Here is a 14,723-nt window from a genome sequence, read left to right on the forward strand (position 1 = left end):
GAAGGGAATTAGTAACATGTCTCAGTCTGAAGAGTTGCTGGTAAGCCTGGAGAAACTATGGCAGAAGGGCTCCCACCAGAAACACTGTAAGCACAAGGAGCCCCTTCCACCTTCTGTGTCGAAATTTTTTGTGCGGACACATGGAGTCACCCAGAGCAGTATTTCCCAAATCTAGCCGGCTGCTCGGCAGCTCAGCTGATCCTCCAGGGTTCCCAGCCATTGATGGGTGCTGTCGGGGGGAAGGGGGGCTGGGAGTGTTCTGGAGAGTTTTGGAGCAAGGACAGGAAACAGGGTACAGCACCATTCGCTTCGATGGTGTTGCTCCAGTGCCAAAGTCTGCACTGGAAAATGACCCAATGGGCTTTTTTTTTTCTCAAGAAAATTTCACTTCCATGTAATATGGCAGTTTCATTTTTCAAATTTCACATTATTGAGCAATAACGTGGTTGGCTTTTCTGGGGATTAAAAGTAGGTAGTGGGGCTTTCCAGTAGTAATCATGAAACTGCTGAACTTTCTGTGACTTTCAGCTGGATTTTCTATCCCAGCTCAGACAGGGACACACATAGGCAAGAGCCACATCACTGAGCTGGATTTCTCCTGCTGTGGCACACAGGAAAGGGAGCAGGACATGGAAGTCTGAGCACCCTGCAGCATGGCAGTCTGGCCTTCCACTTCCCCCTCAAATCCTTCCAGTGTGTCAGCCTGAGCTGTCATGTAATTACTCTTAATGCACTGATTTATAGAAGGTGTGGGCCAAGCTGTTTAACATGAGTTTTTTGGAAACAGGTGCTTGTGGCTTAAGCCGCAAATCTCAGATTGTGTGCAGCAAGGTATATTTGGCAGGTGCTTCATGTGTAAAGAATTCGGGCACAGCCAGTATTTAAATTGGCCACGAGTGTCTTTATTTTGAGACTTCCAGTTGCAGAGAGATCTTCACACCACAGGATCTTTTATGTATGGGCTGGGATGGTTCTTGTGAACCAAAAAGATCTCTTTGTGTTGTAAATTTCTGTAGATTTTTCTTGTCCTCTAAGTCAATTTTCTTGGCATCAGAAGCAGCTTCATGGTTAATTAAATTTTCTTTCATGCTTACAAATAATTTTGTAACACCCAGCCGAGTTAAGATGCAGGAGAAAGTTGGATGCAGGCAAAGTGAAGCAGTCCTAGTGTTTTTGCCTGCATGTCTGTGTTTTAAGTCTCACCATGAAGTGCAAACTGGCATTGTTTTCTGAAAGGCTTGCAAAGTGTAACTAACAGCAGTGAGATGCTTTTTCTACCATATGTAGTCATGGAAAATCAGCACAAGACCTTAACTCGGGTTAAGAGAAGAATAAGTAACCTAAGTAATAAGTAACATAAGTAACAAGTTGTCTGAGGAAGGCTAGGAACTAAAAGTGACTTCATGTTATCATGCAAAGCAACTTTGGTGCTGTGAAAGCCTGCCATAATTTTTTTCTGTTATCTTCCTCTACCTTCAGAATTCTTTTTTTCCTACTCAATGGGATTTTTTTTACTCTATTCAGCAAGAGGGGAAAATAAATCTGAAAATGGTCTGTTTGCAAATCCTCAAACACTTCTTCCTAAGTATAAAAAAAGTAAACATTTGACCTAATTTTTAAATAGTTTTCAAAAACTTGGCTAAATGCCAGTAATTCTTGCTTTGTATTCACTATATGGAAATGTCATACAGATCATGTGTGTTGGTTTCAATGGTGGTTTTTGTATTTATCTATCTTTGCTCTTATATGTAGACTTTGTTAGTAGTGCAGAAGCACTCTTGAAAAAACTGGCTGTACAGAGAAGATGCATAGAAGGCAAAGAATGGGAGATCATCCAGTGTCTACTGGAAGAAGTAGACACTAATTTACTTTACTATTTCACATAGAGTGATTATTTATTTGTAATTTTAATTTAGCTGAAAAAAACTTCTTCCAAAGCATAGTGTAGTCTAAAGTGACATTTATTTTTGCTCTCTAATTATAATCTTACTGTCAGTTTGCCAGAGCTGTGCTTTAAGGGTGGAGGAAATATCTTCTTCACAAAATATGAAATAGCAGTGATATGCTGGAATACATGTCTTACACTGTGCTGCCTTATGATTTTTGAATGGGCACTGTTTGCACACAGCTGTATCAGGGCTTGCATTTTCACTTCAGATCTTCACAGGGATCACGTGAAAATTGAAGCAAATCTGTCTGGGCTTGAGCCAAGGCAAATAGTTGTTTCAGTAAGGATTTTTACTTCATCATGTCAGTGAGACATTGTCGTGGTTTGACCAGGAAGGAGTGGGAATTCTGGGAAGCTGTGGTCAAACCAATGAAGGTTTTGGGTTTCATACTGACACCTGGTGTAGCCAGTGGGGTTTGGACACACCTCCGAGAATACACAGGGGTTAAAAGCAAGGCACTGCCCTGGCACTTCCTCTTTGGGACATCGTCGGGCGAAGAGGTCAGATCTCTTCCCCCGCCCAGCCCGCTGCTGCTGGGCGGGGGAGGGGCAGCCATGCGGTAGGCCAGGGGCCTGGACAGAGGTGGGGGTTGAGGGGCTTTCAAGGATGGAAGGGTGGCGGAGCCCCAAGAGACATCGAGACATCGGGCGGCCAGCCCCCCCCCCCCCGCCCCGGGAGGGAGAGCGGCCGGCCGCAGCAGCAGCACGTGTGGGAGTATCATCTCGTCCCAGGACAGACAGAGACTGAAAACTTTTAACCCTTTCTTGCATGATTGGGGCCTTGCAAAAATGCTAATCCTCCTCGAAGCTGAATAAGAAGGGAGATAAGAGATGAGATAAGATAAAGACCTGGCCCGAAGAATGTGGAGATGATTGGATGGGGAGAGATGATTTGGAGTGGCCTTTTGGCTGGACTTTTCTCGTGGCTATGGACTCAGTTGTTCCTGTGACACAGACTGCATTTAGGGGGAGGCAGTGCCTCAAAACCAGGAAGGTTCTTCGTGAGGACCCCCCGGCCCCAGGGGGTTGGAAAAATATGGGGGGGACAGATGTCCCAAAAGCAGAGACTGTGCCTTTTTGGAGTGAGACAAGGCATCCTTGAAAGACAACCCTAAAAGCAGCTCTGGCCATGTCTCGGTGGTGAGAGCACTGAGCATGGAAGGAAGATGTCACAAGCGGCAAATGGACTTTCCGGGCGGTGCCGCAGTGACAGGGAAGCACACGAGGTTTTCAGTGTGTTTCCACGAGAAGCCTATGGAACGAGAAAGACTCCTTTCCTCTTCATGAACTGAAGTTTGAGTATACTAAAGCGTCGTGCCAGGGCTGGGCAGTTGGTGTTTTTTGGGAGAATGTATCGGATTGGGAAAGTCAGGGAGTGGGGAGGAGGAAAGTTTTTTTTGTAAGGTTTTCAATTTCTTTTTTTTCTTTCCCTATTTTCCTGTAGTTTAGGTAATAAAGTGTTCTTTATGTTTAAGTTAGAGCCTGTTTTGCTTATTCCTGGTCACATCTCACAGCAGACACCAGGGTGAGGCATTTTCATGGGGGGCACTGGCTCTGTGCCAGGCTCAAACCATGACAGACATTTACACTATTTATGAAAATCCCCAGTAATGGGCTGTCTACAGCTCCCTTGGCTTACAGGTTTCTCTCCAGCAATTTGAAAATTGCTGTGAATGTTTCCTTTGTGTTGACATCAAAATTCTGTTGGAACCTCTTTGAGGTTGCAGCTTTATTTAACATATAAAAATGCTCCAAAATCTTCAGCACTGTTGAATAGGGTTTTTTTAGCAGTAATAAAAAGTAGTGTTAAGAAAATTTAAAAGTAATATTTAAAAAATTTATAGAAACCAGCATATATGTAGGTTCAGAGATTTACTGTGTAAATCCTTTAAAGGTGTCTTGCCTTTAAAAGCTGGAGTTTGAGTTTTTTTTCCCTTAGAGTTTCATGTATAATGAATTACCTACTGGTAGTCAACTGCAGTTTGCCTCATGGAAGTCGATTTGTCTTTCCCACAAGCTCTGGGTTTTTTTTCAAATGCTCAAGCATCAGTTTTGCAGATAGAACTTGCAGCTGGAACCTTGCAGTGTTTGTTGTGCTTGGGCTAGAATAAGAATCCGTCCACTTCTGACAGGTGAGTAACACCTGAGTTCTGTGTTACAAAATGAAATCATTAGAGATTTAATTATTAACATGATATATTCTTGGTCAGCAAAATTCAGTCATGGTATATTCAAATTAATAGTAATTTAATTAAAAAGTATTACAAACAATGAAAAGAAAATCTTTGTCTTTTGCTTCTTTATTAAATGAAATTCATTTTGAAGCAGCAGCATCTTGGCTTTTCCAGCTGATGGAAATGCAGAAATGCAGAATACCTTCCCAGCTTTAGAGTACTTCTTCTTTATCACCCACAAAGGGAGACCAAACCCAGAAATTTAAAGTGATTTAAGGGGCAGTTAAATGCTTTACTGTCAAATCTTACCATTTGTGAAAATGAGAATGAATATGCAGAACTGGTGATTTCTAAGTTATCCTGGCCTCAACTTCTGCACTGGAAGTTTGTTTGGCTCCACTGTGTTGTGTGTGACACAGCCCTGCTGGTATCTCAGAGCTTTTGGATGTGTCCTTCTGGAATGTTACTATCTTTTCTCAATGTTTTGTACATATACATTATCCTCTTTATGAATTTCATTTGCTGCCTTGTTGAATTGTGAAGGAGCCCATTTTGGCTTTTCTCACACTTTTACTGCTGTGTTGTCCATGAAGTGTTTGGCTGAGGAGAGCTGAGCTGTGAGTTTTACGGATGGGGGTTATAATAGGCACTTTTCCATTATGATTTTTTCTTGTGTGTTTTTTTTTTTCTTAATTGCAGAGATTTCCTATTCTGTGGTACACCAGGGACTAGAAAGACACTGGCACCAGACATTTGCTAATGAATGTAGCCAGGGTGAAGGGGGAGTAATCTTTTTTATGAGAAATGTGTAAACTGCCTGAGTGAATGGGTAGGATAATATGAATGACAGTTTTGTTTATTATTTGAGCAGGTATGATTGAAATGTGCCACATGTTCTGAGTTGTAACTAATTTTCTGTGCTCAAGAAGAAGTTTTGTCATGTTTTGTCAGGTCCTTCCACAGAAATGGGGCTGTCAGTGCTTCCTTTTCCAGTGGGGTTTTGCGGGGCTGGAAATCTTGGGATGTATTAGGAAATAATAATAACGCAAACAAGAAAATTTTGCAAAGCACAACCATCCCCCTCAAAAAATCCCCAAACTAACCAGTTCTAGTGCTCTTGTAACCATAATGTTTTTCATGTATTTTACCTTTCATACAATGCTGTTTTCCTGATGTCAGTGTTCCTGTGTTTTCTTTGTAGGCCTGCCAGATGTGACCTTCAATTGTTTTCCTGGATGAGATCGATGCTCTTGCTCCTGTATGGTCCAGCAAACAAGACCAGGTTCATAGGTGGGACATGTCTTGTATCTGTATAGAATGTGCTTGATTTTTGTGAAAAGAAGACCACAACCTATTTAACTTGATGTGACACGTTCATTGAACCTGAAAAGTAGTAATTCAGTGCTAGTGAATTTCAGATGATTTTTAAATGAGAATTGAAAACAATTCACCAAGCTTGAAGTCAGCCCAGGGTCTGTGTTATCTGTATTTAGTGTCTTAAAATGACTCTTTTGCAAATTAGTATCTCATCATTAAAAGCTTGTCCTTTTTGAGGGATCAATGGAAATGGCTGTGTGGAACTGAAGAAAATTTACTAAACCAGTGAATGAATCATATTTTTTTGTTAGCTCAGTTGTTGGAGCACTTCTGGCAGTAATAGGTGGCTTTGCCAGTGGAAAGGTTGTGGCAGTCAGAGCCATCAGCAGACTGGAATCTGTAGATCCTGCTTTATGAAGACCTGGACACTTTTGTGTGAGAATTTCACTTCAACTTGCCAAACAAAGAGGTCAGAATTTCAACTCAGCCTTAGTGCTTATGAGGCAAAGTTCATCTTTAACAAATCCCTGTAACAAGGCAGCATCACAGGGCAGTGCAAGTCTCCATCAGCAGTGTTCAGTTGGACACCAGAGAGCTCTCTGTGAATTTGCTGTGGAGGCCAGACCTGGTACTGCATATGTGTGAGTACAATGATTTCAACAGGTAATTATTGCTCTGATAATTTTTGGTTTCACTTTGACCTGTGATGGAAATAGGATGCTGCCAGACACCAAAATGTTTTAAAAAGAATGAGTTCATGAATTCATTATAAAGTATGGCTGTAGCATCTTGAAGGCAAAATAAATGGTGTGCACACAAGGATTTCTTTTTGGTAACAAAAGCTTTGATCAAGGCTGGTGCTGGAGCAAATTAAGTGTGGTTTTGGATCTGATGTTCTTACTTGTACTTATTAACAGAGACTTGGACTAAGATGTAAAGCACACTGCAAAGCTTGGGAACCTTCTAGCTCATTAGCAACAGCTAAGCAAGAAAATGGGTATGTAGCAACCAAAAAGTTTTGAGATGGGGGTGGTGTGTGGGGGACAGTGTGTAAAACTGGAACCCTGGTTTTGTGGGTTTTCTCTGGCTATCACTAATACTTTTTAGTACTTTTTGGAAATAAAAAGATAAAAGGCTTCTTGGATCGAAGGCCAGTAAAAGTGCACTTCCATAAAGATCTGCACTCAACCCAGCTTTCCCACACCAGCACTCTGTGTCTCTTGGGACTCAGTGCCTGCTCCAGGGGGCAAGCCTGGAGTAGCAAGGGTGGTCTGAGTCAGAGGGTGTCCCTGCAGCCTCCTGGTGGCACCAGTCACATCCTGTCATGTTCAGACAGCACATGAGAGGACACTAGACTGAAACTAGCACTAGAAGCTGGAAATTAGATCAAGGTGCTGCTGTCCCTGGACAGGGGCAATTCCTGTTCTCCCTGTCCACGAGAAGAGACAGTGCATGGTGTTAAAAAGCCACTATGGAATGGTCCTGGAGTAACTGGGAGAGACTGAAGGCAACCAGGGAGACACAAGGTGACATAAGAGCTTCTCCAAGGATGTTGATTCCAACCCAGGGACTCTGTAATCCCATGCTACATCCCAACCTCCTGCCATGCCCCACACATACACATCCCTTTGGGGACCACACCCTGGCGAGCTCATCCCAGCACCCTGTGCCTGCTGAGCCAGCATTCCTGAGACCCCCTCACTCAACTAGCACTGTTCCACCACTGTGTCCCTGCCTTAGTCAGTAAAGGCTGGGCTGATGCCAGAGGGCTGTGTGTTTCCTGGGTGTCCCCATGCTCTGGCTGTGTGTCCCATGGTATCAAGTCCAGTCAGAACATACCCATGTCTTGATGGGTTTGTGTGTCCTATGGAGATGCATGTCAAAAACTAGCACGCATCTCCAGGGATGGAAGAACTGATGAATGAGAAATTTTATCCTCTGTCATTCTATAAAGTGTCAAGATTTCACCTGCTGGTCATCTTTTTCTTTTTCTTTGCTCTTTTGTTTTTTCCCCATGTTTGTGGTTTTGGCTCTTTTCCAGTTCTCTTCCATTTCCAGTATGTTGCTTCCTGTGCTGATGCTGCTCCTTTTTCTTTCTCTTTTTCTTGCTGCCTTGACTCTCCAGAGCTGACACTGCTACTCTGCCTTCCAGCTCAACTCTACAAAGGCTGAGGCTACATTTATCTGCTCACACAAAATAAATTACATTAATTCAAACAGTCACCATTTCCCCGGATTTTTCCCTCCCCGGTTTGGTCTGGGTTCTTTTTCTGCTTCCGCATATGCTTACACCAAAACTTCTTTCAGCTGCTGACATAACACCTGATAACATGTGAAAGGTTCTGCTTGAAGGCAGGACAGCTGCTGCTCTGTGAGTGTAGAACACACCAGAAGGGTCAGTCTGCTTCCACCCCCTCTAGCCTATGATCTACCAGACCTACTGATGGATTTCAACTGGTGTATACTGGCCTCTACTGGTACCTGACACCCATTTTGAATGTTTATTGTCCAAATCTGTGTGCTCACTGACTACTGCACTGTGTGTTACTGAGAAGGACTCTGACTGATCAGAATACTGACAATAGAAATGTTATAGAAGCTCAAGAGGAAGACTTCAGCATTTGCATGTCTTTTATACTCCAATCTGCAGATTTGTTCTTGAAAAGGTCCCTTTGTCTTTTCAGCAGAGAGAGATGTTCCTTGGATTGGAGGAAACACTGTTCCAATACCTGTCAATGATTAGAATCATTGTTGATTAATTAGTTTTTATCCAAACTAAGGAGGTTTTGGGGGTTTCAATCCACTACAAATGCCCATCTATAATTAATAGGTGAATATGATCTGGAATTGAGAGCATGAAGTTCAATAGTGCCAGGAGTTTCTGCTACACAACAATACTGTCTGGTTTGGGGATTTCACTGGTGTAATCTTTGAAGATGTTGAGCTGACTGGATCTAATGTTTCAACCAGTCTCTTTTCCACTCTCTAGAACAGTGAAGAGTCACCAATCTCCAGGTTAATGAATAAACCACATTTCAAAGCACTTCAAATTAAACTAAACATTTTTGAAGGCCAAATCTCTCTCTGTAGCCACACCACCAGAAGAAGGAGGAAGCAACAATTTTCTTTCTGCAGATGGTCACTAGATGAACTAACAAAGTAGGTCAGACTAGAAAAAATAATTTTTTGACAGCTAGAAATGAATTTTCCTTGCTGTTACTGTTGTTGGCCTGAACCTGCAGGTTCAATTGCAGGACAATATTGTATGCTCAAAACACCTCACCAGGTTGTTGTTTGGGGATCCTTGGAAAATCATACAGAGACAACTGACAGTGGCCTCTCTGCCTCACCTCTGCAGCTCAAACACCTTCTCATCTACTGCCACTTAAATGGAGGCTTTTTGGATTTCTAACCCTCCCCTGCCTGTCTTCAGAACACCTTTGCTTAAAGAAATGGTGCAAGTCCAATGGGTTAATATTTTCTATCACATTACCTCTGCCACTAACTTCTCCCTGGGTGAAATTACTGGCTAGGAGAGAAGTCAGGAATTCAGGCCAGTAAATGGTATAAAATGGTTCATCAAGAGGAGGCTACTGTGAGAGGATGGGAGATGGGATGTATTTATTACTTGCTAAAACTGCAGGCATTTAAAAAATGAATTTATCATTCATTTTGCTTGCATTAAGTTTACAGTCCTGGAAAAGTGTCATTGTCATAGAGGTCACAGGTAGGGCTGGCTCCTATGCCTCAAAGGCTCTAGGAATTCACCATCTCTCTCAATGATGTTAGGACCGTTTATTCAGCCATCTACATATTTTGGGGGGAAAAAACCCATCAGAACCCAGAACTATGAAAATAAAAAGTCCTTTTTCTGTGTTGGTAACTACAAGTCTTGACACAGTAGGCTCAGCAGGGACCAGCAACTGAAGGGGCCTGGATCTGACCTAAGCAGAAAATGTAAAGCAACTTCTCAGTTAATGTATTTGATACAGCTAAAGACTGGAAATAAAAACCATCACTCAAGCAGAAAGCTCACGGTAGAACTGTAGTAACATTATTATTTCAGCCAATAGAAACATTCAGTCTTCTTTTCTGTTAATCAGTTACCAGGCAATGAAATTGAGTACACAAATAAGTCCTATGCTTATATGAAATACATTAATAATGTTTAAATGATCATATATCCAATTGTAAGTAACTTGTAAGTAAATACTGCTAAATTCATTTTCCCTGAATTAGGAGAAAGTGAGAAAAATATGTATTTTTGAGAGGAAATCTCTTCAATTGGTGTTTAATACTTCATACAGCTCAATGGACATGGGATGGGTTTTAATTATCAATTCCTCCAGACAACTGCAGTCATATAAAGGTGTCCCAGAGACAAGCACTGACCCATTTTTCTGGCCATAGGTGTGCACTGTCTCACACATACTGAACACCACAATTCTTGCAGCATGAAAGGCTCTCAAGACATCACAGCACATGCATTATTCTCTTAATATCACCATTTATACAGTCTAGTTTCACGTAAGAGCACCAGCTCTAGTCATTAAACAACTAGCTTTTAGTAAAAAAAAATAATTAAACAGCAAAGAGCATCTAAAAGAATATTTCCATGAAGTAAATACTGTGAAACAAACATGGGACTTTTGCTACTCTTGTGATTTTTGCCTAGTAAGTAGACCCTACAAGGTAAAACAAAGCATACAGAATGAGCTAAAACTAAACACAAAAACCAAACAGAAGCTTCTGTGTTTCTAAGTAATCAAAAAGCAGCTACTGTGAAAGAAAGGACAAAGTTAGCAGTTCAGGTAAGTAAAGAAAGCATAAATAACTCAAACCTTTCTTTGCATGCAGCTATTTGAAAACTTTGAAAAGACCACAGCATGCCAAGAGCAAGGGCTTGTGACTTAAGGTCCTTTTGTTTTGGTTTTCCGTTTTTTTTTGTGATGTTTTGTTTTCCCTTCAATTGCATTGGCTTTGTAATATAAGGGTTTGATTTGTTTGCTATTAATGCAAGAAATTATATCAATTCAGTTTAAAATCAGAGGCCAAAATTGCTTTCAGGAACAAGTCAAGGTAGTCTGTTTGCAAAGGGAAACCACCAAAAAACCCTAAAATTCCTGTTTAACAAGTCCAAAAAGATACACTGTTCTGCATGTCTGAGGCCAATTGTTTGCAATTACTTTATTTCTAGGATGTATGTCTAAAGGGGAGATTCTGAACTTCAATTGAACAGAACTGTCACTGTGTTTCCATTATGTCTTAGCCAAGTGCAGAAAAATAATCCATCAAAGCATTATGTGTAATCAAACAATGTGGATTTTATCATTATTACTCTGTCCCATCCTTCACCATGATTTTACAGAGTCTGCTGATAACAGAGAGCCAGACATGTGCCAAGACCCTGACTCAGCTGTCAGATCTTGTCAGACATCAACACCATTTGTGTTGGGGTGCCAAATTTCCTGAAAGGCATTTAAGACTTAGTAAGAAGAACATCATTATGGTATAGGAGGAGATGAGTGTCTGACATGGGGCAGTTGGTGAGTTCATTGAAAAGAAGCACCTGGAAAACATGAGCAAAATCACCATGGGGCAAAAAGAAAGGTAGAGGATGGACATGCTTTTCTCTAGAGTGAACCAGTACAAATATTTCATGTTACTGTTTCTGCTAGAAATGCAGATTTAAACTGAAAGACTGCAGGTTAACACTGGCCCTGAATGAGTCTTCATAGGACAAAGGAGAGATGCCAGTCAGAGGCTGAGGAAAAGAAAGTAAATAAACGAGGGAGGGAAAAAGGCAGAAGATATATCTGTGCTTTGATGTGGGTGGCATGAGAAGGAAGAAGGAACAGAAGAATTGCTTTCAAAGATTTTTCTGTTATTTCATATTTAAATGAGGTTTCTATCCCAGGAAAATCAGAAGGGCATAACTTCAGCAAATTTTTGCACAAGTATGACCAAGTTTAGTTCTCATCTGAAAGCCCAGATAACAGTCAGATTCGCAACGATATTATTACATTTTTTCCCTCTTTTCCCTTAGATATACCTTACCTTGCCTATACCAAAGTTAGGTACCCACTCTCATGATGGAATCATCCAGGGAAGAAATTCTAGAAGACTATTTTCTGCACAACAGGCAGTACTGCAGCATATTATGAACACAAATGGATGGCAACTGCATGTGAGAAATAAAAGCTGACTGCAGTGCATGCTCAAATGCCTGTAAAAACAATTTAATCACCAGCCCCTCCACTTCCTGCACACCCCATCACAAGTTTCTCTCACCTCAGGTGTCAAATCCAACCTGGGGCCCTCAGGCATGAAGGGAAGTGAAAGAGAGTGATGATGCTCAACAGATTCCTAAAACACCTGTGTGAGGTATCAGCACTATCGGGATAAATCAAACTATTTTATAGTACCTGTAATAAACACTCAGTCTTTTTTTTCATCAATCTTAGACAGCATCCAGTGAAACACTGTATGTTGCCAGGAGGATAATTCCTTGGAAAAGAAGGAAGAATATAGTTCCCTTCTCCCAGCTCAGTAGGCTGGGTACCCTGAGGGCTGCTGGTCTTTCTGTTAAAGACTGTGGCATTAAGTACCTCTGCTTTTTCCTCACCACATGCTATAGATGGGCTTTTGGAGGCTCGTCACTGAACTAATTTTGAAATTAAAGGTTTTTTTGGTTTTTTTTTTCATGAAACACTAAGTCTTTATGAAAGGCTTTGCCACAATAATTTTCAATGGCTATTGAGCCCAAACTGTCCACAAGAAGAGTTTGGGAAGGGAGCTTTAGCTGTGAAAGCTGGTTTTTTGGGTTTTTTTGGGTTCTTTTACCTGAGAGCTACTTCTTGGTGTAGAAATGGTTCGTTACCTGCTATTAGCTGAGTCAGGAGAATTACAGAGTAAACTTGCCTCAATGAGTGAGAATTTCCTTCTTAGCTTAATTTCAGTGGCTCAGATAACTGTTCTTCCTTCTTTTCCCAGGAACGTTCAGCTTGCATCCCCCCAGAATATTCATGTGAAAGAACATTAAAATGTCAAAGACAACTGAAAAATGGGTCAAAATGGAAAGAAAGTGATCTTTGTGGTTAAGTCTCCTTCCAGAAACAAGAGTATCAAATCTCCTAAACAGTCACACCTAAGCAAGGAGAGGGAAATGTCAGATTGTCAAAGAGCTCAAACTTCTGAAGATGCAGGTTCAAATAGCAAGTGAAAGTCAAATTGGATCTTTAGCTTCTTTTTTCTTCCCAAGGACAGTTACAGTATTTATTAGGTTCCAGCTTTCTTTAATCCATTGTTACTCTCCCAAATCAGCAGTTTCTTGCATAATCCTGCTGCCCCTCTAGTTATGCTGGCCAAACTAATGTTTTTCAGCAGCTGCTGCTTTTTTTGATTCTGCAGTTTGGTTTTCAAACAGTACCTAATTGAAAAATAATCTCTTGGCCTTCATTTCTATGAGTAGCTTCCCAGTAATGAACAGTGTAAGGTAAAAAAGCTGTACTTCAAGCAGTGTGGACCCAGAGTCACATGTAAAATAGAATAATTGTGTCCTAAAGTTTGCAATGCAAGATGTTTTTCCTAACCTAAATTACTTGGAGTTCTACTGTACAGTGCTGTAATGGCAACATGACATTTTTCACTAGTGGTTTTTGGTTTTTTGTATCCAAGATTCTCATTTTTATGGAGCTGTGACTTTTGCCAGAAAGTAAAAGTCAAGCATTTCCTAGTGAAAAAATGGTGACAGTTCTCTGTTTTTGCAGAGACATACCTATTCCAGGTATGGAATACTTCACTGATACTCTATTCCAAAGAAAGAGAAATCCTGACTTAAGACATTTGTGTCACTGACACCCTATGGCTCATGCAAGATATTCTCAGGTAGAAGGAGAATCACAAGTATGTGATGGGAAAGCAAAGAAAATTTACACATGGGGACCATTTTTTGGTTACCCTGAGCTCAGAGTAAGTCTGATTTCAATTTTGTTAATAATAAAGTGGGACATTTTTTGATACTCATACAGTTGCAAATTCACTTGGTTGTTAACTGATGCCAATTCAAACAATTATAGGACGGATATTTAGCTTGTGAAATAATTCAACCTGTAATGGACTGACTTGTTTCCAAAGTTGGTGTGGACTGTTCCTCTTGGTTTTAGTGATCTACATTTTAGGAGACTGGTTTCTCTTCCTAATTTTTAATGTAAAAGGGCTTTTTACATTTTAAAATAGCCTCCTAGTAATGTTGGCTATTAATGTCTTAGCAGTTTTTTTGATGGATTGGGGTGGGGTTGTTTTGGTTTGCTGTTTGCATGTTTTTATGTATAGGAACCAGGAAAGGACTGATTTCAGCAGTGATGACTTTAAACCTGAAGTTCAGTGACCAGAATTTCATCCTGGACAAAATACTAATACTTGCTTTGCTCAATTTCTTTGAAAATCCAGTGTTAGAACTGAGCATACGTAGAGTTGCAGTGTTATAAGGTAACTCCAGTACCCTGTAGGAGAGAAGCCACCCTGGGCTACAGTTGGGGAAAAGGTCAAGAACAGGCCTAGCTACAGCTTTGCATAGACTGGAGAAGGCTGGAGAAGGACCTGCCTTCACAGGATATTGCTATGAGGAAAATTTGGGAAATTGCTACGTTGAAGAGCTGGAGGATGGTCAAGGCAGAGGAGGCTGCTGTTTACCTGCCATGATGAGAAAGGAAATATTACAGAACCACAGAACCATTTAGGTTGGAAAAGACCTCTGAGATTGAGCCAAACCTTTGACTGATCTCCACCTTGCAAACTAAACCACAGCACTGAGTACCACATCCAGTCATTTCTTGAACGCTTCCAGGGATGGTGACACCTCCACTTCCCTGGGCAGCCTGTTCCAATGTTTAACAACCCTTTCCACAAAGAAATTCCTCCTGATGTCCAGCCTAAACCTCCCCTGGCACAGCTTGAGGCCGTGCCCTCTTATCTTGTTGCTAGTTGCCTGGGAGAAGACTTCACAGGAGAGTGATTCCTTTTGAGAGGACAGACAGGTCTGCCTCAACTGGCCTGACTCAGCACATTTGGAACAAAACATGACCAAGTGCAGAAAGAGGCATTTGTAATGCTTGCTCCAGATCACAAAATAAACAGAGGGAATGTGCAGCTGGCCTGGTAGCAGCAACAGAGCCTAAGCCTTTGCTCTTCATTTGGCACAAAGAGTCGCAGTGCCTGCATAGGAATTAAACATTTTCTTTTCACCAGACCTCTTTGCCACATTCAGAAACACCACTGATATG

The sequence above is a fragment of the Zonotrichia leucophrys genome, chromosome 2, assembly GCF_028769735.1.
Source record: "Zonotrichia leucophrys gambelii isolate GWCS_2022_RI chromosome 2, RI_Zleu_2.0, whole genome shotgun sequence".
Lineage (NCBI taxonomy): Eukaryota > Metazoa > Chordata > Aves > Passeriformes > Passerellidae > Zonotrichia > Zonotrichia leucophrys.